Genomic DNA, 25,606 nt, shown 5'->3' on the forward strand with positions numbered 1-25,606 from the left:
CCGTGAAATTTTTCATTTTCGAATTGTTTGATGTTGTTCTTTGAATTTGACTAAAAGAAATAATCTAACGAAGTTAAATCCGGTGACCTTGGTGGCAACCGAATATTTTAATTATTTGAAGTTCCTAGTTATTACAGATAGGCACTGTTGACGTGTGAATCTGAAACTTTTGATGAGTTTATATTTTGATAAGAAATTTATATATCATATTGATATATTTTTGAAAAAGGAGGAAAAGTGGTTTATATGTTATAGAAATTGTTATGGTTTACATATAAAAAACAAAAGTTTGTATTATAACTTCAAAACTAAGGACATTAATAAATTAATTATTATACCAGTGTATTTTAGTAAAAAAAGGTTTTTTTTTTTATTTGTATAGTATCAATAATAAAGAAGTTATAAGAACTTTTCATTTCTCGCCATTTTTCAATTTCCTCTTATAGTCTGAAATGAGTTGAATTTATGGAGTTGCGGTGTTTGTGTGGGAGAGAATTATTGAATTAGAGCGATCGCGAAATATCATAAGCTTACGCGTAAACAAAGTCAACACTGATGGCTCGGTCCATAACGCAAGATACATATGAATTCAATATAGATTTCATGATTGATTCGTATTTAGTTCGCCAAAATTGTCCTTGATTTTTCCTATTATTCCTTTGACTTACCGCTTTATTTTCTTGAATTTTGACGCTTTTAAAATAGCCGCATTATTCATCGGTTTTGTCTTTTCGCTTACGCATTTTGTTGTGTTTTTTTTCTACACCGCTTTCGAAACCAGAAAGTTGGAGCTGATAACCCGCACCAAGTGCCCTAAAAAGAGCTGAAATTTGTTCCAGAGATGATTTATTCTTCAACCTGATGTCCCATTTGGTAAGTCATCATTGTTAACCGCAATTATTATTTATCAACATTATCAAATATTTCGCTGTCTTCAAATCTTTCGCATATACAGTCCATTTTTCTCTAATATTTTACTGAGCTATGGGACGTAACATGCGGTTTTCACCAAATAAATTTTCTCGAAAATTGAGCCCGAAAATGTGTCATTCATTTTTTTCTAGCTCAAATGTATTCTGGGATGCCCTCACTAGACAACGAGTTTGGAACACCAATGGTTGTTTGAATTGATTTTGCCGAGGACCCAGTTGAATTTTTTTAGTTTATGTAGAATTGATGACAATACTCCTAGCAGGTAACTGAAATCAAGGAATCAGATACAAAAATTTGTTGCTCCAAAAATTCACGACAAACGTTTATAGAGATACGTTAAATTTTGGAAAGAATGACTCCCGGTGTTATTCAATAGGAAATATATTTTTCCTACCAGCGTTTCGAAAGTATTACTTTCCACACGCATTGACGTTTGGAAAGAAGCACTTTTCCAAATTCGTGCTGAAAAAAGCCTTGCTATTTCGCACTTTCCGCACGCATATGCATGCGGAAAGTGAATAGCAAGGGTTTTATCCACACGCAAATGGTAAAGAGTCGCATCAATCATAAAATTTCGACATGTTTCTATGCGCCAATCATAAAATTCAAACGTTCCTCTATGCGGCTGAGTGCACAAAATAGTAATTTACGTAACAATTCCGGAAAAGGGTTTTTTGGACGAATAGACAAAATTCCAGGACGAGCATAAGCGAGTCCTGGAAGTCTGTGAGTCCAAAAAAACCATTTTCGGGCATGTTGCGTACAATATTTTTTCGGCAACCGTATAGAATAACACTATCGCTGCTGCTTTCCATATTTTATTACGATTGCGATCAAAAAACATACAAATTGTTGACAACTAATTCCATATGAACTGTCAGCCGTTTTCTCGATTGTGATGGTAATGATCAACTACATTTATTAAAAATATACCTACCAAGATTTTCATATTTACAATGACACAAATTATTTTCCGGTCTAGTCCGGGAAGTACGTACTTTCCGGACTAGACCGGGAAATGCTTCTTCTCAGAGAAAAAGCGTCCGGGAAGTGAGCACTTCCCGGACGGTTGCCGAAAATGAAAAATATAATTTCTTATAACGTCAGCCGGTGTCAAGACGAAAACTCTCCGTGAAAGTGTTTCATTTACGCTAGTAGGAAAAATATTGTTCCTAACTCATGTGGAAAGTGCCTTTTCCGCTCTCGACAGCTTGACCGAACGATGCGAAGCGGAAAAGTATCACTTTCCACACTTGTTAGGACAGCGGAAAAGTGATACTCTTCCGCACTCGACAGCTTGACCGAACTCCGCTTCTCGACGTTCGGTCAACTGCATATCTCTTGCGGAAAAGTATCACTTTCCACACTTGTAAGGAAAATAACTAATTCATCAAACGAATGGAGATCTTCTATGATATAACAGTAAAAGATGAAGAAGTACGAAATTTGCGGTGTTCTTAAATCCAACATTGCCCCACAAGTAGACGTCGCGCCAAATGTCAAAACCTTGCAGAACTAACGAAAGGTGATTTTTCGATAATCGTCACATTTCCAAAATCGAGTAAAAGTGGTTTTTCCCCGTCAAGAACGAAACCGATTATCATCGAACCCCACCGATTCGAATCAGTCGAGGATACTTTCATGTCTTTCGTTTGTTTGTAAATGCACTATACCTCGCGCAACAGTAGGCCATGGAAGGCTGCTTTTCGCGTCTGTAAGTTCCGTGATTCGCGGCTACTGCGATGTTTGTGATCTGTAAAAACGTGTGACCTTGGCAGAAAGTGATAGAAATTTGTTATGTTAGGATACTATGGATTTGGATGAGGACCTCTTCTTCAAAGGTGAGGGATGGAAACCATAGAATTTTTCACAATTTTTTTTTCTACTTAATATATTTCATGATTTCACATCAAGTTGCGACTTTCATTTCAATTGATTTTTTTTGAAATAATGAATACTTACGAACGGAAACTAACCTTTTTTCGAAAATTGTAGAAAATTCCAATTGTATCTACAGCAAAATTATCTTGAAATATTCATCCAGTTTCGCTGAACATCGAGTGCACAAAAAGGTGAACTGGTTGAGACAGAACGAGTTTTAAATGGGGTAAGAGACCGAAAGTGATAACCTTTCAGTTTTAACTGTCTTTTGCCAAAAATAACCAAGTGGGTATTTGGATCTGCATATTGAATTTTTATAAATTTTTCTTCATCTTTTATTCATTTATGAAGTAGGTAATACCTGTATTTTCAGTAACGATTGAAAAAAACAGTTTTGTGTATTTGAATAATGCCAATTGTTTACGATTTTTATTTATTAGTTCCCAAAAAACGTTCATTTTTTCTACCTCACTATATATGATTTTTCCTCCTATACAGGGCGTGAAAATTTTTAGGTGGTGCATTTTTGTCGAGAGTTGAAGGCGGTGTTTCCTGTAATCAAAATTTCTCAGGCCTTTCCTTGAAAAATTACCTTCTTTCAAAAATGGGAGAAAAAAAAGCAATTTCTGAATTTTTCTTGAAAATGCTCGAAGATAAAGGAGAAGCATTTTGTGGGCATGAATATTTTTCAATTATTAGTGCATTTTTATGCAACGCCTATTTAATTTTTTACCACAACTTTTGAGCGAAACAAGATTTCTCAAGTTGAAAATATGTGTTGGATTGATTGCGAAAAATTTTTAATTCTTGTTTCCAATAAAAAGCAATAGTTTTCCAATGAAAAAATAAAATCCAACATCATAAATGAACGGATCTGTAAATAAAATCGACAAAATCTATTGGGTTGCTGTTATATACCTATTTAATTTTGTTTTGTTTTTAATACAATACGAACACAAAACATCAGTCCTTCACCTCTTCAGCGATTTCAGTAAAGAAAAAATTGATTTTCCTCATTTTTCGGAACATATTAATTTCCAAGACAAGCCCAAGAGCTTTTGTTCACCTGAAAGATCCCTTTTAATTTTCGGCAAGGACTCAACCCCTGAAAACTTTCGGACTTATTTAAAAACACCCTGTATGTATGGCAGAATATCTCATTTCGTATGACACTAAAATCCGTATCTTAAATATCACGCAGCGAAGTTTGAAGCTCGATTTCGCAATGAAGAATATAATGCCAAGTATTTATTATGATAGCTAAACACAATTTTCTTAAATTTCGCGGTTCTATATCGTAATTTGTTTAATTTAATTTCTTGTTGAAGCCTTCAAAATTAATGGATTGGTATAGCAATTGCTATTTACGCAGATACTGTCTTATAGTTTCGGTGAAAAATTCTTGATGGTGTAAATATGGATTTTATTTAATTCGTTTTTTCGAATGTGAATATTAAAAATTAGTTAAATTATATGAGGACTTGATTTTATGATTTCAAAAATTTATTATGCAAAATTAAAACTAAAACAATGCAAATTTTCCATATATTCTATAATTTCACATGAATACTATTGACATTCACAATTTTATAATTTTGAAGCCATTAGAATGAGTATTTCCCGCACTATCCAAGCATTCCATCCACCAAGACATATCGTACAGTTTTCTTCTTGCAATTAATATTTTTGATTTGAAATTATTATTTTATTTTTTATAGTTCCTATGGGCGTTTCAAAATTTCAAGATTATAACGATTTTTCAAAAATATCCATGGAGATGTGCAGCTTAATATTCTTACCAAATAGTTTTAGTTTAACTTTTTGAGGTTTTAGGAAATCGAGTGAAACTGTTATTTAAATGGAATCATTCGTAAATTTATGAAGTGAAGTGAAACTAATCAAATGAAAGTGATGCAAGAAGTAATAAAATGTATTTTGAATTCTTTAATAAATATTAAAGAATCAAAATCATCAAAATTGATGGGCCTACAAGACACAATTTAAGATTACATTATTGATTTAAGAGCTCTTGTTTGTAAAATTATTCATCAAAAGAGAAGACACGGAAGAGAAATATAAACACAAGTTATGCAAAACAAAAGTCCATCTGATATGTCATTCTAGAACAATAAAAATTACGAAACCATATTTGAATAACATAGCGAGTCACTTACAAAACTTGTCGTCACCAATGGTATATGAATTTCTCCAAATTCAGAATACATAAAACATGAATAAAAAGATCATCGTACCAATTAAGAATTCTGCAAATGATATAACGTAATTATACAGTTCTCTGTTCTGACGATAAAACATTTACTTATACAAATCGACCTACAAAAGATCACATTATTCCAATAAACTGTTTGATATTCAGGTTTATTGAAATCAAGAGCCGTTAAAATGCAGGAAGTAGGTATTACGAAATTAATGGTAGTATTGAAAGATGACACAATTAAAGGTTATAATTTGAATTCGATCAGAGAAAAAACAGGTGTTTTTATATAAGTCAAACTCTCGGTCAAACTATACCTGATAAACATAATGAAATTTGAAAAGTAATAATTCAGTTCAAGTATTTATGAAACAACGAATATTATTATTCATTCATAATTTTGATCATATATCCTACGTACTCAGTCCAGATCTATCTAGAAATTTTTTGAAAACTTCAGTAATAGATTGTTGGTTTAGTTGAGATAGTTACTTAATCTCCTGTTGTTTTTTCTTGAATATCTCGAAGTACATACCTGCTATCTACTGAAACAAGATACCTCATTTGAATTTAACCTTGTGGAAGAAACAGATCGATGAGTATTTTTTTATCGATATAAGATGAAGATATATTATTGGAAACATTTAATTAGAGAAAAAAAACTCTTCATCCAACTATTTATATGCATAAGAAGCTACTCACAAGGTTAGTATTGTCATATTGTGTTAGAATATTGAGACCTTTGAAACAATAAATTATTTTTTTGGAAACTATAACAAAAAGTTTCCTTGTTTTGAATGTTAATTTCAAAGCTGCAGATTTGATCGAAATGAAAATTTTTATTTGGATATTCAATTTTTCAGTGACAACAAATCCAACCAAGTTTCGACTAATATTTCAGTACCAATGATCCTATCGAGTGAATGTTTTGTTGGTAATGGTAAATTCTAAAAAAAGTTGCAGAATGGGCTCCTATTCCGAACGAATAAGTGTTGGATTTGCCTTCTGCAACGAGTTAGACGATATTTTCTCTATTTCAGTAAAGTTTTGTGAAATATTGTCGAAAATCAATGAAAAATTCAGATTTTACATCTTAGTGACTTAAGTATTATATCTTGGCAGTTGGTGGGACTGTTACCAAAATTAACAGATTACGGAATTTGAATTTGAATCGTAAGTTTCGTATTGTGAAGTTATTTATAATAACGCATTAAATTCGTGAATTGTGTCTGAAGAAATTGACTTAACACCTCTAGAATTAAGAGAAATTGCGAATAATGCTGCAAATCATTTCACTGAATCCAAATTATATTATACTGACAATTGACTCGTGTTGAAATTTGATAGGTTTGGAAGTCTGTATTGACAAAACAAAACAAAAAATATGCTGACAAGGCTGTAATGAGTTCATAACAGCACTGTTTTTAGTACTGTAATGAACTCATTACGATACTAAAATAGAGAAATGTATATTAACAATTTCAAGCTTCATACAAAAAATTATTGTGTTGGTCAAATTAAGCAAAAAAAAATTAGTAGGATATCATAAGAAAATGCCTAAGAAACCCATTATTTCCGTAAAAAGAGTTCAAATATTGTGTGCACATGTTGAAAAAATCATTCGTTCATTTATATGTATAATAAATAATCATATGCTTTTCTCGTTTGATATAATTCTAAATAAAAATTGCTGCCATCTCTTAATCAATCTTGTTTGTCAAATTTCAAATTGGCATAGGTTCACTTTCTCATTTCGAAATCGCGTAGGAGAGAATTTTGAAATACCTGTGTCAGTTTCAATTACCTAGATGAATACGTCAATCATTTCTTTTCGAATTGATTGATTGGGATCGGAAGGTCCTAGATATATCGCATTTCAATCGATCCTACGAAACGATGAAATATCGCCTCTTGGGCGGTAACCTTTAGCAATCCGAATTTTCACCTTTGTGCGGCCATCAAACTTAACAACTCTCGGACTTAAGAGGCCATCAATCAAAGGAGAACAACGCATCGATCATAAAATGTTAACAAGATGCACTACAATGTTACGTCTCACAGCATGACATATCATAAAGTAGTGTGGGAGGAATCGCTTTATTTGAGATGAGTTTTCTTGTTTTATAGATTCGATGAACCTTCACTTTTATGTTTATGGGGTTGAATATAATATTTGCTGTTCAGAGTAGAATTTTTCAAAATTTTGAGTTTTGTGTAATTAGAAAATTTTCAAATTCAACTCTTTTTGAGCGGATTGAGATTTTTGGTATTGATGAAAAATAACAATTTCAAGCTTCATGCAAAATTTCAAGTTTATCTCATCACCAGAACCCTTGAAAGCTCAAGAAAAATATGAGAAGAGAAATGGGAATATGCATTCTTGTTAATTTCAAAACTGGAAATTCCATCAAGATGAATATTTGCATTTGGTTGTAGAATTACAAAATCAAGCCAATTTTCATGATGATCGCTTAACCAGAATCATAGGAAATCCAAGAAGAATATCGAAAAAAAAATCTAAATATTTTTGTGATCACAAAACAGACGTAGATTTTGAGTTTTCGATATGAAAGAGTAATTTTAAGCTTCAAGTAGAATATTGAAAAATATATAGTCAATACTTCCATGAGTACAAACCCCATCGGGTTGAGATTCTGTGTGTACCTATATAAAAAAAATAACTTTTCACATTTCTTGCAATATTCGATATCGTCATCAAAACCCTAAAGAATGCAAACAGAATAAGGAAAGAAACCTAAAATTTCATTCACAATAGAACGAGTAGAAATTTTGAAGCATTGATCCATTCCCCAATTGCACTTTAGAGAACATAAATCTGTATACATAACATGTACTATATCTACCTACATGTATGATGTATATGGCACATATATGAACGAGCGCTCAAAAGCTGCTGACTTCACACATTAATGCTCTACTCATTTTTTTCAATTTAAAGCGATGTTAAGATAATTTTAACCCGTTGGATTTTGATGTCAGTTATTGAACTCGATGTATTATCAAACAAGGCTATCATTTCATGAATTAATTTCTGACAAGAATTCGTAAATCGAAAATAACTACCGCATTCTTCTGATATGGCACCTGCCAATTTTTTTATATATTCAAAACTCATTAGATCACTTCGAGCTATCCGTTTAAAAAATATTTCAAAGATTGAATTATTTGTAAGCATAAGTTTTGTTTTGGAAGCGGCCTACTGATACAATAAATTCCGATGAATTGTATTCAATATTTTAGTATCGTTACGTTACTAAGTATTCTGACTTTGTAATGTAACATTATTTATCTATGTTATTGTAATATGAACGTAACTTGGGGGAATTCAATCCTTATATATCTATCGTAATATAAACTTAATAATTCAAAGAAATTCAATAGATAAAACTGTTACATTGAAATTTTTTCGATGGTTTCAACGAATGAAAAAATAACGAAATCTATATTATTGCTTTTGATTATCTATTGATTTAAATCACCACAAGAAAATATTACTTGAGACACTTACATTTCCAATGCAACTCTTCCATTTATTCAGATCAAACCATGAATTATATAGTGTGTGAAAGTTAGTATTATGTGATTAATTTATGTGTATCTTACTTTTTGGTGGAGTGCTCTAAGTTTTATATCACGTTTACCGATAATTGATTTCAGTAATGACATAGTTTTACTTTAACTTTCACTGAGTATTTTATAAACGGGTTTGAGTATGTGGTTTTCCTGAATTAGAGAAAAATTATACCGATACAATTGATGAATATGTATTCGAATGATATGGAATAATCCAAAAAATTAATTTTCTATTAGGTACTGAATAATTGATATTTAATTAATTCGGTCCTTACTCGATGGAATTTCGTTATCAAATGAAATTAATTTTGTAGTATTTCAGTTCAATTATTGATCACGTATTGGTACTTGCAGGGTGCAAAAAATATTTATGCTTGATTTAATACAGTGAGTTAAGGAATCTCGAAGCTCGTCAATTCGTAACCTTATCGGAGTATCCCATTACATATAACAATTTTGAATATAAGTACCGGGTTTTTTACCAGAATTTGACCCCTCCTTTAACTTTGTTTCTAAAAGAGGTACAAAAAAATGTTTTTCACAAAAGTTTCACAAAATCAACAAGTGTTTTTTAAAATGATTTCACAAAACGAAATCTATACAGAGTGGGCAACATATTGATTGTAACTTCATTTTTTCAAATGGAACACCCTGTATATTTTTCTATATTTGACTTGCTCTTTTTCCCTTTATTTCGAATATATAACACATGTTCGGCCTATCTCTCTTATTCTGAGTACCATAGAGTTTCAAATTTTAAGAACCACCTGGCAAGCTAAGAAATCAGTTTTGAAGTGGAAGGCTGCGATAATTTAAAATGCTCTTTTTTGAGTTATCTCATTGGCAACGATATATGACTTACGTTTGTCATTGAATGAAAATATTCATCGAATATGTACTGCACAGGAGCGGAAAAATTTTAAATATTTCCACTTCATGAACAATAAAAAATAAGAAAGCTACAAGAAGAGAATATATGGAGTTGCTTCCAAATCATCCAATTCCAATTTATAGTGAAAAACGTATGTCATATCGTTGCCAACGAGATAACACAAAAAAGGGCATTTTGAGTTATCGCAGCCTACTACTTGAAAACTGATTACTGAGCCTGCCAGGTGGTTCTTAAAATTTGAAACTCTATGGTACTCAGAATAAGAGAGATAGAGCAAACATAATATGTTGTATATTCGAAATCAGAGGAAAAAAAGCTAGTCAAATATAGAAAAATATACAGGGTGTTCCATTTGAAAAAATGAAGTTGCAATCAATATGTTGCCACTCTGTATATATTTCGTTTTGTGATATCATATTGAAAAACACTAGTCGATTTCGTGAAAAATTTGTAGAAAATATTTTTTTGTACCTCTTTTAGTAACAAAGTTAAAGGGGGGTTAAATTATAGTGAAAAACCCGGTAGATATATACAGGGTGAGTCCTTGACTTGTACATATATTTCAACAGAAGATGCCTGAGGCCAAAGAAACATTTTTTGCCTTTACTATTTTTTCCAGTTCGATTTTTTTTTCATTAAGTATAGAAATCGACAGAATAGTAAAGGAAAAAAGTATTTCTCTTGACCTCAGGCATATTCGGTTGAAATATATGTACAAATCAAAGACTCACCCTGGGTCCGTAGGGATTAGATAAAATGGACTAATCCAAAAGTGATAAAACAAGATTTATCAGTATATATTTAAATATAGATCAAACAAAATCCATTAAGAAACGAGAATTAAAAAAAAAATTGTTGACAATCTACTCAACATAGAATTCAAAATGTGCACACATATGTTGTAATTCAACCGAATTTTTTTCAACGAATCTGTATTCACTTTGTGGGTTATGAAATATTGAGTGTCAATTGGGTCATTTAACCTTGAATGCACAATATCTAGATGTCTCGATTAAATAGAGTGCACAGGTGACTGCTATACATTTAAGAGATAACCTGTTTGTACCCTGAAAATAAACCACAAAATTGGTTAATTTTTATAACGAGTTGAAATTACTATTTGAATATTCATGTGATAGGGGGAAAAAGAAGGGCAAATATTGAGAATAACTTTTAGATGAAAGTAACGAATATTTATAACTAATTAATTTGACATTCATGGAGATTAATGTTGAATTGTGAAAACTATGATCGATTTTCCTTATTTTGAACAGACAAGAAAAATAACGTTACGCGAAGTATACCCTATAATTTGTTCTACTTTCTTCTTCGGAGGAAAGCAAATGTTTAGCTGAATGAACTAATGTGAACCAAAATGATGGATGATCATTTTTGTTGTGGGAAGAAATACGTGTCTCATGAAATGGATGTTATATCATTATAATTTAGATAGCGAAAGATGTTGCTATTATGGAAGGATGGTGGAAATAACTATTATAAATTTTATTTTATAGCTGGAGAAACATTCAACTATGAGAGCATCACAATTATCTAAGATATGTGGGTTTTGTAGCTAACCTTACGTATAAAGTGATCCAAAAATTAATCGATAATAGTTCGCAAAATATAATTTAAACATTAGAAAATCAAACATGGTTTTATCTTCTTTAAGGTGAGATAATCCTATGAAAGAATTTTATTTTCGTTTGAATTTATTTATGCGCGCCATCCCTATGTACCTATTGACTTTCAGATACACATATATGAAATGCCATTTATTATTGTCGTTTACCTACATGAGGGATTTTCAGCTCCCGCAATTCGGTATGAATAATATGGTGAATTTTCCATGCCTTTAGTAATGCGATTAACATAAACTTCTGTATAATGCTTGAAATTGTTGATATGTACAGGGTGTCCCAAATTCGATGCTCACTGAAAGCATCTCGAGAACATATAAGACTAGAGAAAAAATCCCCCGATTTTTTTTCGGAATAACGGGATAACAAATGAAGATCATAGTTATCTCGATTCTTCCTCAAGTTACAGGGCGTTTCTGAAAAATGACCGTTTCAAAAATTTCGCTATATCTTGGTTTTTCAGTGATTTCCATGGTTTGTTCAATACAGATCATAGAAATTAATTTCCTTTTTAGAGATTGTAGAGGAAAGTTGGTGTTTCTCAAATGAGACACCCTATATTTTTGAACGGAGATTTTTACCCGCAGATTTGTCGATAAGTATCTCGCTATCGGTTTTTTAAAAATGTCTCCCGTTTCAATTTTTTTCGGTTTTCTACTTCTATTTTTTATTAGACTATATATAAATATTTTTCAATTATTTTGAGATTTAATTAAAATCGAGTTATATATAGTGTGTCCCATTTCTCTATGTCTCTAAAACGATAATTAATCTCAAATTAAATGAGACACCCTATATACGACTCATTACAATTATACAATGCACACAAAATTAATTAAAACCCTAAATGAATGAAGAATATTTATATATAAGGTGTCCCATCAAAAAAGTGGAAAAACTCAATAACTTCGAAACGGATGACATTTTTGAATAACCGATAACGGTTGAACTGCGTTGAAAATATAGGGTCACATTCAAGAACCATCAACTTTTCTCTATATCTCTAAAACGGTTATTAATTTCTATGATCTGTTATGAGTATCAGATAAGCTATAATATTCACTAAAAACGATTTAGATTTTTTTCAATGTCTCGAACAGAAACCAAGATATAGCGAAATATTTGAAACAGTTATTTTTCAGAAAAGCACTGTAACTCGAGAACGTATCAAGATATCTATTACTATCAGCTTTCTAATATCTTATTATTTCGAAAAAAGAGATCGGAGATCCTTGAAGATTTTTTTCTCTTAGTCTTATAATTCTCGAGACGCTTTCAGTGAGCATCGAATTTGGAAACCACTGTAAATCTACATGGAAAATTTCCACTCGGCCAGGACCTGTTGTCACTGACATATTCAGTTTTTTTAGACATTCTTCGCTATTTTAATGCCAATTTTCATCTGGATCGGATCTGCAGTTTTTAAATTGACATGGAAACCAAATTTCGAACGGCCAAACTGCATCTTGTCATAGTCATCGAAAAAATTATTTCTTCTGAATCGAAGGTCTCAATATTTTTGCACAATATGACGATGCTAACCTTGTGATTAACTTCTTATGCATATCAATAGTTGGGTGAACAGTTTTTTAATCTCTAATTGAACGATTTGAATGATTTATCTTCATCTCATATCGATAAAAAATACTCATCGATCTGTTTCTTCCACAAGGCTAAATTTTAATGAGTTATTTTATTTCAGTAGATCGGAGTATGACTTTGAGAGTTTCAAGAAAAAAAAATGTTACTAAATCAAAAATCTTCTGCTGATTTTACTGTGCAAGCAAAGTTTTATACAGACCAGCTTCTTCGACAACAACGGTTGAAAGGCTATTTCGAAAGCAAAGACGAATCTTTCTACAGAAAATTAGAGGCCTGTTGGAGTACATGTATCACTCTCGAATAGGGTATTCATCAAGCCAAGTCACTTGGCATTTTAACCAACTACTTGAACTTGAAAATCATGCTCGTGAAAAATTACATACTTGAGCTTGACTTTAGATATTTATTGCTTGACTTGATATTAAGCTACTTGATATTACTTGAGCTTGATATGCACGCGTCGCACGGCACTTATTTCTGCAATCTTGTGCTCGCTTAGACGAAATAAGGGGATTCCTCGAGCGCCGAGAGAATGAAGCATTCGCCAGTGTGACTTTATTAGTAGTTTTCTCACATTTCTAAGAAATCTGTTGGTAGATTTCGGTAGTTTCAGAAATATTTTAACAAACATGGCCATTTTGGCCAAGTTTTTTTATCAACGCCAGCATCTTCAGCTCCCGTTGAAAGAAAATTTTCCAGAGCTGCTCTTACAGTTACAAAAACTCGAAATAGGTTAGACGACAAATCTATAAGATGCCTCATGTATCTTAGATCCTGGATGGAAAGTTATGAAATCAAACAAAGCCTGGAGGTTTCTCAATATTTAGAAACATTATTTTTTATCGTTTTTATTTTGTTATGATTTATAGTGATTAAATTCATGTTTCTATTTCAAAAAAGCCAAATAGCTTGAAAATCTACCCAAGCCGTGAATCCCTTACTGTAACTGTGTTGATGAATAAAGATGGAATTAAAAAAAAAAATTTACTGGTTAGTTCTTGAACTTATTGAGTGTATGATATATTTCTTGTTCATAAAACGGAGAAAATCGCTATCTTAACAAGAACAACGATAGGGCGGAGAAATTTGCGTTTTCCACGTTTTATACACAGCGAAATTTTCCCATCGTTCGCTTTCAGAAATATTCCCGAAGAAATTAATCGTAATTAAAAACCGATTGCAATCACCTGTACGATCCGTGTAAAAATTAATTTATTCATATGCATTACACACGGTGCAAATTGCAAGTGACGAAAATGTGTTTCTAATCACAATATAGTGTAACATCCGATTGTTTGCAAATTGCAACAAGGTAATTTTTATCGACCACAGACGATGGACTTGTGAGGGGGCGCCCACAAGATCTGCACGTCCGTGTGAAATTTATTTCTTTTCAATATATCGTCCTCCTCAAAACGTGATTATCTGCTGCCTGGGAATTATTGGAAAGTGTGGGAGCCTTTCGACATCCTTGCGACCATTATTGTTGGATTGATGGTTGATTTTGGATAAATGGCGATTGTTTGGGTTAATGATATGGATTTTGAATTTCACAGGATATTTAAATTAAGTGTATCACAAATCAACACCTTTATTTCTAGCAATTTTGTTGTATACAATTCGATCATTATATCGATGAACTTTTACTCCGATTCGATATCAATATACACTCACTGGCAAAAAACTAGGCCTTCTAATATTTTCGTTGTCCAAGAACTTCCGAAATTCATCGATATCAATTGTTTCTACGCGAAATTGAAGATAAATTTTTGGTACTGAAACAAACTCCAGAAAAATTCCCCAAAAATATTGATAACCTAATTACAAAAGGGTGAAAAAAAAAGTATTTGTTGTCCAGTTTCTCAACACCCTGTGAAACAGTTTGAAAAATTTTTAGAGGGTACGCTTAGTTTATTACAAATACTATTTTTGTCGACATCTTTCCGTTTTTAATTCACCTTGATATCTTGATTTTTTTTGTTGATACCAGTATTCAAATAAAAGCCTGTAAAAAATTAAATTGATAATGTTTTAATATGCAACAAATTGAAAAAAAAACCGTAATTGGCATTTTTCAACATTTCGTATGCCCACCCGACCTAACCTAACTTTTTTTTTTAATGGAGGGAAATCCACCTTATGGACACCCAACAAATCTCGACAGCTTCTGTCGGCACCTGTTGGGTAGTGTGAGGCTCTCCTGAAGGGCATACTCTCTAAAACACTAAAAACCTGTATTACACTTCCGCCGAACCCGCAAAGAAAGGTTCCAAGGACGCCAAACTTCCTCTAAGTGTTCAGCCTCAGTGTGACCGGCTCACCAAGGGTTTGGTGTAACGCTGTCCTACCCTAAGGAGTGTGGGATAGGGTAGGAGCAATTCGTTTCTGGTGGTAGAGGCATTCAATAGGTAGCCTAAAAAGCATGAGACAACTACCCATCAATGAGCTCCCTCGTTCCGTGCTTTATCCCATTGCTCTGATTACTAACTTAAGCCCTAGGTAGTTCACGCAGGGACTTGGCCGGCAAGTCTCCTTCCTTCGAACTTAATCTTCCACGAGGAGACGCCTCTTGACCCTGGTCTCGACCCAAGGGTCTCGCAACCTTTGCGAACTAGCATAACTAACGCAAATCTTCACAGCATAGGATTCACCTTAGTTCGTGTCGGGAAGTAATGAAAAGGATTTTTTTCTAATGTAGGAATCTTCCTGCTTCCTTCTCAGCCTCTTGTGTTTCGTTCTGCTAGACCTGTCAATGATTTCTACCTACCTTTATGGCCTCTGTCTGGTCGGTTCTGCGCCTCTATCTTCCTTTGGTGAACTCTGCCGGCTGGCTAGCTGACTAGCTTCTTTTCTCATGTCGTTCGTTCTGCTAGAACCTGTCTCTTGGAAGGTTAGAGATAAGGGGATGTTCTTAGGGATGGGCGAGGTATTGGCACAAATGTGGTGTTTGGGAGAAAATGGGATTTTTGAGGTATGAGGAATGTAGCAGGCTGGGATAAGCCACATCACATTTTTGGGTCAGTCTCAGTTTCACTGTCTACTTTACAGCAGGCAATTACTACAAGCTCTCCGACCACGACAGGGTGCTGACCTCGGAAGAGGACCTAACATAACCTAGGGCGCAAAACGCACTTGAACGACGAGAGCTCAAAAACTCCTAACGCCAAGTCAGTACTTTTCTCGAATTTCATTTTCTTTCAAAAATTTTTATTATCCAAATGATTGATTTTTTAAGACTATTGATTACCTTGATGTCAAATTCGGAGTCTTTATTAGGATTATACAAAAATACAATAACTCTTAAATACACGATGTTCATGATCACCAACAGATATAAAGACGATCTTTATAGGTGATGATTTACGATGACCTTCACGATACATTTAAGGTCAACTATCTCTTGATATTGAATTCGATAATAACTATACTCCTACTCAAGTCAAAAGGTCACTTGCAGAGCATTTGATAAAGTAATAAACGACTGGTGATAATTGCCGATTATAACAATCAAAACCTAGATTAACCGGTTAGTTTCGTTTTCGTTTATTGCAAGAAGTTCGGCCATGATACTGTTCAGGACTTCATTTGACATTTTAGAAGAAGAATTTGTCTGATATTTAAGCGATCCATGATAGTTTTGAATTAAAGATGAGTTGAAACCATGAATTTGGAGTGTTCGTCAAAATTATCGCACTGCCAGAAAGGAAAATTCAGTGGAATTTTGTTAAGATAATACGGCGACTCAAATTTGAGATTGTCTATTGCCTTTTAAAGGTGGCGCTTAAAATCTTTATGAATACTGGTTTATCCACTCACTCTTGAAAAAGTTCAAAATAAAACTGGCTATTTTTGGAGGAACCAACCTTCTACTATTCAGAAGAGATTGGCGATACTTCAGTTGATTTTCGCATCGTTTCCTTATAGAAATATTATTATGACAATTTCAGTAAATGCCACCTTGGGAAGAAAAGGGATGTATTTGCAATCTCGAGTTCGAGTAGCTAGAATTATCTTCAACAAAATCTTATCAGTGGACATACCAGTATTTTTCGACATCTTAGTGGCGTTATAAATTGAAAGGACCAATCTCAATGGAAATGACAGTGAAATTTGCTTCCTAAAATATACTAACTGACAAAGAAACTGCCTTCTTCGGCAATCATATGCACCCAAGGAGAATCGAAATTCATCAGAAAAGACGACCTGGTGCCATTCCATTGTTGACGTTCTCTGTACCACTGTTATCGTTGACGATGTTCAACCGTCAGAGGTAACTCAATATGTGGTCGATAATGCTGCAGCCCGAGACCTTATCCGGCGGTAAACCATTCGGATAGTTACAGGAGGGCCTTATTCTCCTAACTACTCATCAGCCAAAGATCGAGTTGTCGCAAATCGGTCTCTAATGGCCATAAATCTTAGACATCGATCTTGAATTCCATTTGTGCCCCTTCGACGTCCAGTGCCTACTCTTCTTCGATTTTGGGCGATATCAAACCACGCTTGACAACATCTTATACTAGTTGGTTTTCTGTTCGTACGGTTAGCGATTTCTCGAAATAATAACCTAGCCTTTCGTAGACCAATAATTCGACCTTTCTCAAATTCACTTGGCTGGCGATAAAGTCCGCATACACGTGCTCTAGGCATTTTAACAACAACAGAACATCGACTTTGGATCTTCTCGAACCACTGGTTTGTTGTAAAATTTTAAAAAAATTGCAAAAAACGACTACAATATTCAAGTAACAAAAATTGTTTACATGGAAAAAATTTCACGATTTTTTCCCTAAATTCAATCATTTACTGCTTGTTATATACTATCTATGTTTTACCAGAAAAAAAATTAAATTTAAACAGCTCCTTCTGGGTGTTGCAGTTTCTTTGTCAGTTAGTATATCATAATATTCATAATGTCCCAAAAAATCCCAAAATTTCCATGAAAACAGATCCAATTGGAAAGTAAATAATAATTCTAAGCTTTGTACCAAATTTTATGATGATCGCATCAACAGAACTAGAGATATAATCCAAGCAGAACATCGGAAAAAATATTGGAAATTTCAATGATAACAGATCCCATTGAGTTGAAATTTTGCGTGAAAATATGAAATTAAAATTTTAAGCATCGTGCAAAATTTGAAAATTGAATTAAAATTTCATGCCGTATTTCAGGAGAATCAGAGCCCTAAATTAGATGAACTGATGATCTACCACAATCATAGTATAAGGAATCATTTCCTTGCTTGAAAGCTCCTAATGAAATCAAGGTGTTTTATGTGTAAGACAGACAGGGTTTTCATTTCATATGACATATTACCCGGAAAGTAAATCATAAGATTTAATTATTATTGAAAATGATAAATGTAATGGTTGTTCGTGATCTCTGTTGGTATTTACATAAAATGAAGATGCAGCCGTGTTACGTAAAAATTTCACTACGTTGCCATATAACGAAATTAGATATCATCAAATCCAAATTTGCAATGTTTGTTCTTTCTATTCTAATTGACATTAATATAATGTACTCAATATTTAACCCATTGTGTGTAAGTGCTTTAGAAAGCGCCAAATAAACTCGTGTGAATGGTAGATACTCATAGTTTTGTTTGTTCGCTTGTTCGGTAAAATTTAATATTTGTTATGGGATCTTAAGTAGTCATGTAAACAGTAGGGATGAACTTTTCACCTTTCACATTCTTTGAATGAAGTAGAATTAGGCACAAAAAATACTCAAAGGTAACTACATCTATCTGATTTCAATAATTCCAAATTAGTCCAGTAGATAAATATAAAAAAGGTGGGTCTGCTGGAAAAAATTCCGAACTTAATGAAACTTCTACAGGTTGTTCGGGGGTGTTGTGGGATGACTCTGTCAAGTTATCCAACACGAGGACCTTGTACTAACTTGAGGAAGGCCGAAGAACCTCAACATTTCCGGACTTTATTCAGTTTTTTGCTCATAACCTCTAAACTAAGTAGTTTTCGACCTAAAAGTTCAGTTTTAAAGTTGCAGAGCATAAAATTCTCTACAATGTTGTATTCACAAACGTTTTCGTAAAGCTAATATCAATTGACATACAGTTGATCAAAATTATAGTCCTGTAGACAAAGCAAAAAAAGTGGGCTCTGCTGGAAAAAATTCCAAACTTAATGAAACTTCTACAAATTGTTCGGGGGTGTTGTGGGATGACTTTGTCGAGTTATCCAACACGAGGACCTTGTGCTAACTTGTGGAGGGCCGAAGAACCCCAACATTTTCGATTTTTTTTGGTTATATATAATCATTATTTTCAATTAATTCTTGGTTATTATTTATTGATTTTACCCAATTGATTTGATTATCAAGGTTCAAAATAATTATGGGTTCATAGGAATTTATACAGTAAGATGCTACGATAAATATCTATTCTTCACATAAACATAGGCTTTTAGTCAAAGCTATCTCCCCCTTCCACCTGCCTGTTTCAATATTGATAAGAAATTACTATATTTACCAGAGAATGGCCTTTGTTTTTGGCCAATTTTCGACATTTTGAGGCAATTCCTCTAATTTTGATTGGCTGCATCTCGGTTGATATAAGGTTTAAAAAAAAGTTTCTGGAAACAAAATTATAGGGAATATTCAATTATCGACAACTTTGAAAATGGACGTTTTGGTCGAAAACTAATTAAGTTATAAGCAAAAAACCGAAAAATGGTCCGAAAATGTTTCTGCGGCCCTGCTCAAGTTAGCACAGGGTCCTCGTGTTGGATAACTTGACAGATTCATCCCACAACACTTTCGAACAACCTGTAGAAGTTTCATCAAGTTCGGAATTTTTTCCAGCAGGCGGCCTATGTCCAGGAGTGGGCTATGAGAGGCTGCTGATGATGATATTGTATTTTTGTAAAAGGAAATGAGCCTATATCCACCACTTAAATATCTCAAGAAATTGATATTTTGATCATGGGTATGAAACCGATAAATTGAAAATTATCGAAGAGATTTTATCAGATTATTGTATCAGGTTAATGGAATTTTGTGAGATTATGAGAGAAAAAATTCTAGAAAATAACTAATTCACAAAAAATATTTGTTTATCGATAAATACTCATTTTCTCTGCATATGGGCACCACAATTCTTGGATATTGGTCTAGAGAAAATAAAGATTTGACCACATCGTTCAGGACTCAATATCCTAAAATATAACGCATTTACAGGTCTTTGGGAATAATGTTGTAGAACCTTTTTTAGTTGATGGACACTTGAATGGCGAAAATATTTGCGGATGGACGGCCAATTTGCACTATAGAGGTATATACCCTGGCAGCTAAGGTAGGCCAAGGTGGTATCAGATATCTACCCTATCGAGAGATATCGTTGTCAACACTTTATGTGGTCTTTATATGACTCACAAATGAACGAAAACTTAAAAGCAGTAGATTTCACGTCAGTAGTTTTTCATTTATCTTCTAATTATTGATTCTCCTTCGAAAGCTACTGCGATCGAAAAAAATCAATAAGTAGCTTTCTATCGCAACATTAAACAAGTATTATCTCAATAGAGAACAATGAAATGGAAAGATGAGTAAGACATTTCTCACATATTCCTACTGAAAAGCTTCAAGAAGAAAATCTGACGGATTTGACATTTTCATCAGAAAAATGAACACCTTTCTCCGTACATACTCTCATTCCTTTGTACATCTTTTCCTGATATGGTCGTCTAATGCCATCCATATTTCTCTCGAATTCCGGAACAATAGAATAACGCAACGTATAGCGCACATGTGGCTAGATCTCTAACATTGACACACTAATGTTGCACAATCGCAGGCATCTTCACTGTTTCACTGCATCCTCCAGTGAATAGTAAGCGATTCGAATGTTCGATCATGAGATCGCAGAATGGATCAGACTTGTCGTCGGGTAGAACCGGTAGGTGAACTTTTTTGGAGGATCTGGATCCGTGACTTTGACATGCCGTCATCATTGACATGATTGAGATCTTACATCCATTTGATTGCATGTAGTTCAGGAGATTGTAAATGGTGTTGATCTTCTGACTGGTCGTTAATTTTTTTTCCATGTTGTTTGAGAACATTCGGATTTGAATGTTGTTGCGAAAGATATTTGTAAACATTTGGTAATAAATTCGTGATTTATCTGTTTTTACATATGAAGAGGTGTAACGTCTTCTACATCATGAAGTGATTAGTAGTTTTCTTAGGACACACCCATAATGGTTTTCAACTCTCCTGGTGCATCATGAAGAAGTCCTCGGAAGTTCGAAGTATGTTTTAGAGTATTAGATCCTATATTAACTCTTTTCTTCTTGAATTTTACTTACCATAGAAAACTCTTTGCTATTATATATGGAAGTGAAATCTCAAAAATATATTATCTGTACCCAAAAAACAAAAAGACCACCTTTACTTTCCGATAGTTAGGGTAAGAAAGACTTCCTCAGCATTTGATGAGATCCTCACGAAGTCTCCACCAATGGAAAAAAGAAGCGAAACATTTAGTTGAAGTAGGATGAAATCAACCATACAATTATAGGAGTTTAACCATACAATTGAAGGAAAATATGAAGAAAACGAAGCAATTGGAAGGATGCCTTTTTTACCAGTTTTTGAACTCAAAGAGCATATTTTCTTCGGGGAAGAGTCAAACATGTTAAGGCAGTGGTAATTTCCAACAACACAAGAACTCAAAAAGTGCACCCAACAAAATAATTATACAATAGGGGCTTCATTAACTGATAGATACTTTTTGAAAATGGAGACCACACACGAGATAATAAAGAAACAGCCAAAAAATTTTATAGAACCAATGAAAGAATAAACATGAAGGGCTTCATATACCAACTTGTTAACAGAGATCCACTTAGTGAATTCTACCACCCAAACATAGGTATGTTCACACATGACACCTGTATAAAAATCAAAATATTACTCATCCAACAGTTTGTCCTTTGTCCTGACGGTGTTTGTAATTATATAAGAGACTTTTTAGTGTTTATGTCGTTCTTTCTTAGTCCATATACATTTAACAAAGTGTTACTGTTAAGCGAATATTTCAATCTCTGACTCTGTTAATAGTTATTTATACATATGTGTCACCTAAACCTTTTTTGTTTCTTTTTCTTTGTAGCCTTGATAAACCCTTAATATATCTATAAACGAAACGTTGGCTTAGTCCAAATTGTCCGCCTGATTTTAATTGTTCTAAATGTATTGCAACATGTGCCAAGGAAGTGAAAACACCAAACCAATATATGCAATATCCAATAACTACAATAACCAGTTGAAAACTCATACGAAGGAAGATAAGCAACTGTAGAAGTAAATGGCGTAAATGAGATAAGAGGCTTAAGAAAAAAAATCAATCTGCAGAAAACATAAAGATAGAGTATTTTCTATACATAATTCGAATATGTCTCAAAAAAAAATGTAAGTCCACATTTCACAATGAAAAATTTCCATTTCATAACATTTCTATTATTCTGCTTAGTAATTCATCATTATGTATATTTTGAGACAATTCAAAGTTTAGCCTCAGGTGTGGTCAACAATTTGTGGAATCTAAGGAAGTGATTGTACCCTTTACCCGCAGATATTTCCTTATTATGGTGCTATTACATAACCCATTAGAGTTAACCGATAACTGAAAGGTCTCAGGAATCAACGGGTCCTGCTTATGATTAACTATTGGGTATATTTGGACGGCTACCGTTACTGTGGTAATAGTGCAATAGAAATTACAGCTATTTCCCTAAGTAAAACAGCGCAATTCAAGGTTGTTTCGTTGCATCCTAGCCGTTTCTTATTTAATAATTGGTTCTGCGATACCCATGTTATTCGATCTATTATGGTATTAGTGTAATTGTGATGCCTTGAGAATGCAATTTCAGATCTGATTTTATCAAACGTTGTAAATGGCATCCTTAATGAGTGGTACTGCATCGATGAGATGATTGGGATGCTGCCTTGTTTCCAAAAGATGATGTATGTTTCTAGCCTCACTTGCATGCCGAACATTGTTACTAACTTTTTATTTTTTTACTCAGCACTAGTTTCATTTGATAATTTTTCTTCTTTCAATTATATAGATATGTTTTAATGATTCATCAATTTCATTAATGAACGTATAGAATTCTTGAAGTAGACAGGACTTTATCTCACTTTTTGAAGAAGAAATATAATTTATATTCAAGGGATTCGGTCTTTACTAGATGAAAATTTATTGTAGATGAAATAATAATAATAATATTCCATGATATATAATAAAAAATTTTCTGTCTCGTCGAGAGCTTTACCATCCAAAAAGGTATCAAATTTGATGAGGAATAGATTTCTATTCCGAAATATTTCTTAAGAACATTGTAATCTATAAACGAAAATTGAGAATTCGAGACTTTAATTATACTACCAACGTTGCTAGGTCTACTATAAACCGTTCACATATAAGACGGAGCAATATAAACTAAATAAATGGCATGCTTTGCGCATAGGGCAACTATTATCGCCCAAACGGTCATAAATGTGGATATCAATTGTAAATTTATAACTATATCTATAGATCTACTTTTTCAGATCCTACTTCTGTAAAATTTGCGAGTTGAGAATGTGGTTGTGGGTCTTGGTGAAACTGACCCCGAAGAGGAGAGGGAATCAAATTCGGAATGATTTTTTTTATTATTTTTCACATATTATCATGTTAGCTTCATCACATTATTTTTCATATTTAATTCTCATTTTTAATAATGTTTTGAATTTTATGATATTTCTTCGATTTGAAATAATTCTAGTTTTTCATTTTGTCTATGTCATGTTAGATGTTTGACAAAACATATTAAATCATATTGATATTTACATAAATATAGCATTGAAGAATCTCCATTTAATTATTACGTTATGTGTAAATACATATTTTGTGTTGAGATATTTTCTATATTTCATTCGTAGATAAATATGGAAAACAAACTATACGATTATGTGAATTATCCTTAGTTCGAAGACAATTCTATTTATACGCGAATTTGTTTATTTTGTATTTGTTTCAACAGAATTGATAACTGGAAAAATCGACTGTTAGCTATTGAAAAATAATTGCAAATTGAAAATCAAAAATTAATTCAACGAATAACATTCAGTTAATATACAGAGAATTTTGATATCTACAGAATAGAACGAAAAGTCGCATTCAACAGAAACAAACGAATTGAATGAAATATGGAGTGTATTGAAGGAAATTAGAAATTCTCTAATCTCTGGTAGAACTGATGTTGCAGAAAATGAAAGTGACACAAACACAGAAATTATGTGGAAAATACCTCGTTTATAAATCATTAAATATCAGCGCCCACAGCGTCTCATTGCGGCAATTGAGTCAACGCTACTTGATCACACGCAATTCCCATATTTCAAGATATTCATGTGCTGTAAATCTAACGAATGTAGAATTCTCCAATTCGATTCGAAGAGAGGATTTAATGCAATCCATTTGAAACATCTGTTCTGACTGTTCTGAACATTATACATTCTGTTAGCTTTAATAAAAGCAAATTTTACGCAATGCTTCAGTAGTTGTTCAAATTATACCAGGTGGTTATTTCAAGTTGATTCAGTTAAATATCTCTAAACAGAAACATCTTACAGAAAAATGTTTCATTTAAAATATTTATGGTTTTGTGAGGAAGTCGACTAATCCCAGAACGTCTTCCATTTACCTCGTCTTTGTGGGGGAATGGGGGTCAACTATGGAATTTATTGCAGTTCCGTATTCTATGGTAAAAAAGTTCATGTTTGTATGAAAATTTTTTCACGATTCTTCACAGATAGTTCAGCAATCGAATTTGAATTTTCCGTCTGAATGATCTTTTATGTTCCATTAATCATTCACATGAAATTCCCTGAAGATCTATTGATCTTTTTGGTTCAATGTTTCAACACTCCCATTGATTCGGTATAGTGGTTTTTTTAACGTCAATTAATTAATTACAAGGAAATAACATCGTGGCATGCAGAAAATTTTTCAATTTCATTGGAATTTCGTTTGCGGTTGAAACTTCCTCGGTAGCTTTGATGGTAGAACACGGGAATATTGATTCGGAGGTTGCGAGTTCGAGTCCCGCTCGAGTAGGTACTTTTTCCGGAATTGAAGAATTGTCTGCATGCCACTATGTTTTTTCCTTGTGATTTCGATTGATTGAAAATAATGTATTAATTTAAAGCGAAGAAGGAGGAAACTGGAGTACTTGGGCCACATCATGCGGAATGAACAAAGATACGGCCTTATCCAGCTAATACTGCAGGGCAAGGTTGAGGGAAGGAGAGGTCCCGGCAGGAGGAGAATTTCGTGGCTCAGAAATTTGAGAGTCTGGTTCTCGGAAACAACAATTGGACTGTTTCGTGCAGCAGTGAATAAGGTCACAATAGCCAGAATGGTCTCCAATATCCGATAACGGATTGGCACTATCAAGAAGAAGAAGAAAGAAAAAAAATTGAAAGGAATCTCTTTTATTTGTAAACTTGTAGAAATCTCCTTCATTTCTATCTTTATACGCAGTACGCTTTTCATCGTTTCAACGAATAGTTGGACAATTTATGACTAAAATTTCATGTAAATGATTGAGGGAACATATACATTGAAGTCGTTCAGATGGAAAATTCAAATTTGATCTGGCACGAATCGTGAAAAAATGTTCGTACAAAACTATTGTAAAAATTGGTGTTTCCAATTCAAATTTCAAATTTGACTTCCTTTTTCCCACAAAGATGAATAAAATTGAGGATCAACTTTCATTCGAAACATTTTTTCATATTATGTTTTTTTTTTGAAATTTTCAACTTGTTCAACT

At 33.1% G+C, this 25,606-nt stretch overlaps 1 protein-coding gene across 1 annotated transcript in view; it reads left to right on the plus strand.

The window, feature by feature from the left end:
• Window positions 1–2,582: 2,582 nt before the first annotated feature.
• The window catches only part of LOC123681136 (protein PF14_0175-like), a 97,732-nt gene continuing 74,708 nt past the window's right edge, over window positions 2,583–25,606 (plus strand). Inside the window, exon 1 of the mRNA XM_045619355.1 lies at window positions 2,583–2,774. The gene's annotated coding sequence lies outside the window, so the exon portion shown is untranslated. The remainder of the gene's footprint in view (window positions 2,775–25,606) is intronic.

Source organism: Harmonia axyridis, chromosome 5 (assembly GCF_914767665.1).
Source record: "Harmonia axyridis chromosome 5, icHarAxyr1.1, whole genome shotgun sequence".
NCBI lineage: Eukaryota > Metazoa > Arthropoda > Insecta > Coleoptera > Coccinellidae > Harmonia > Harmonia axyridis.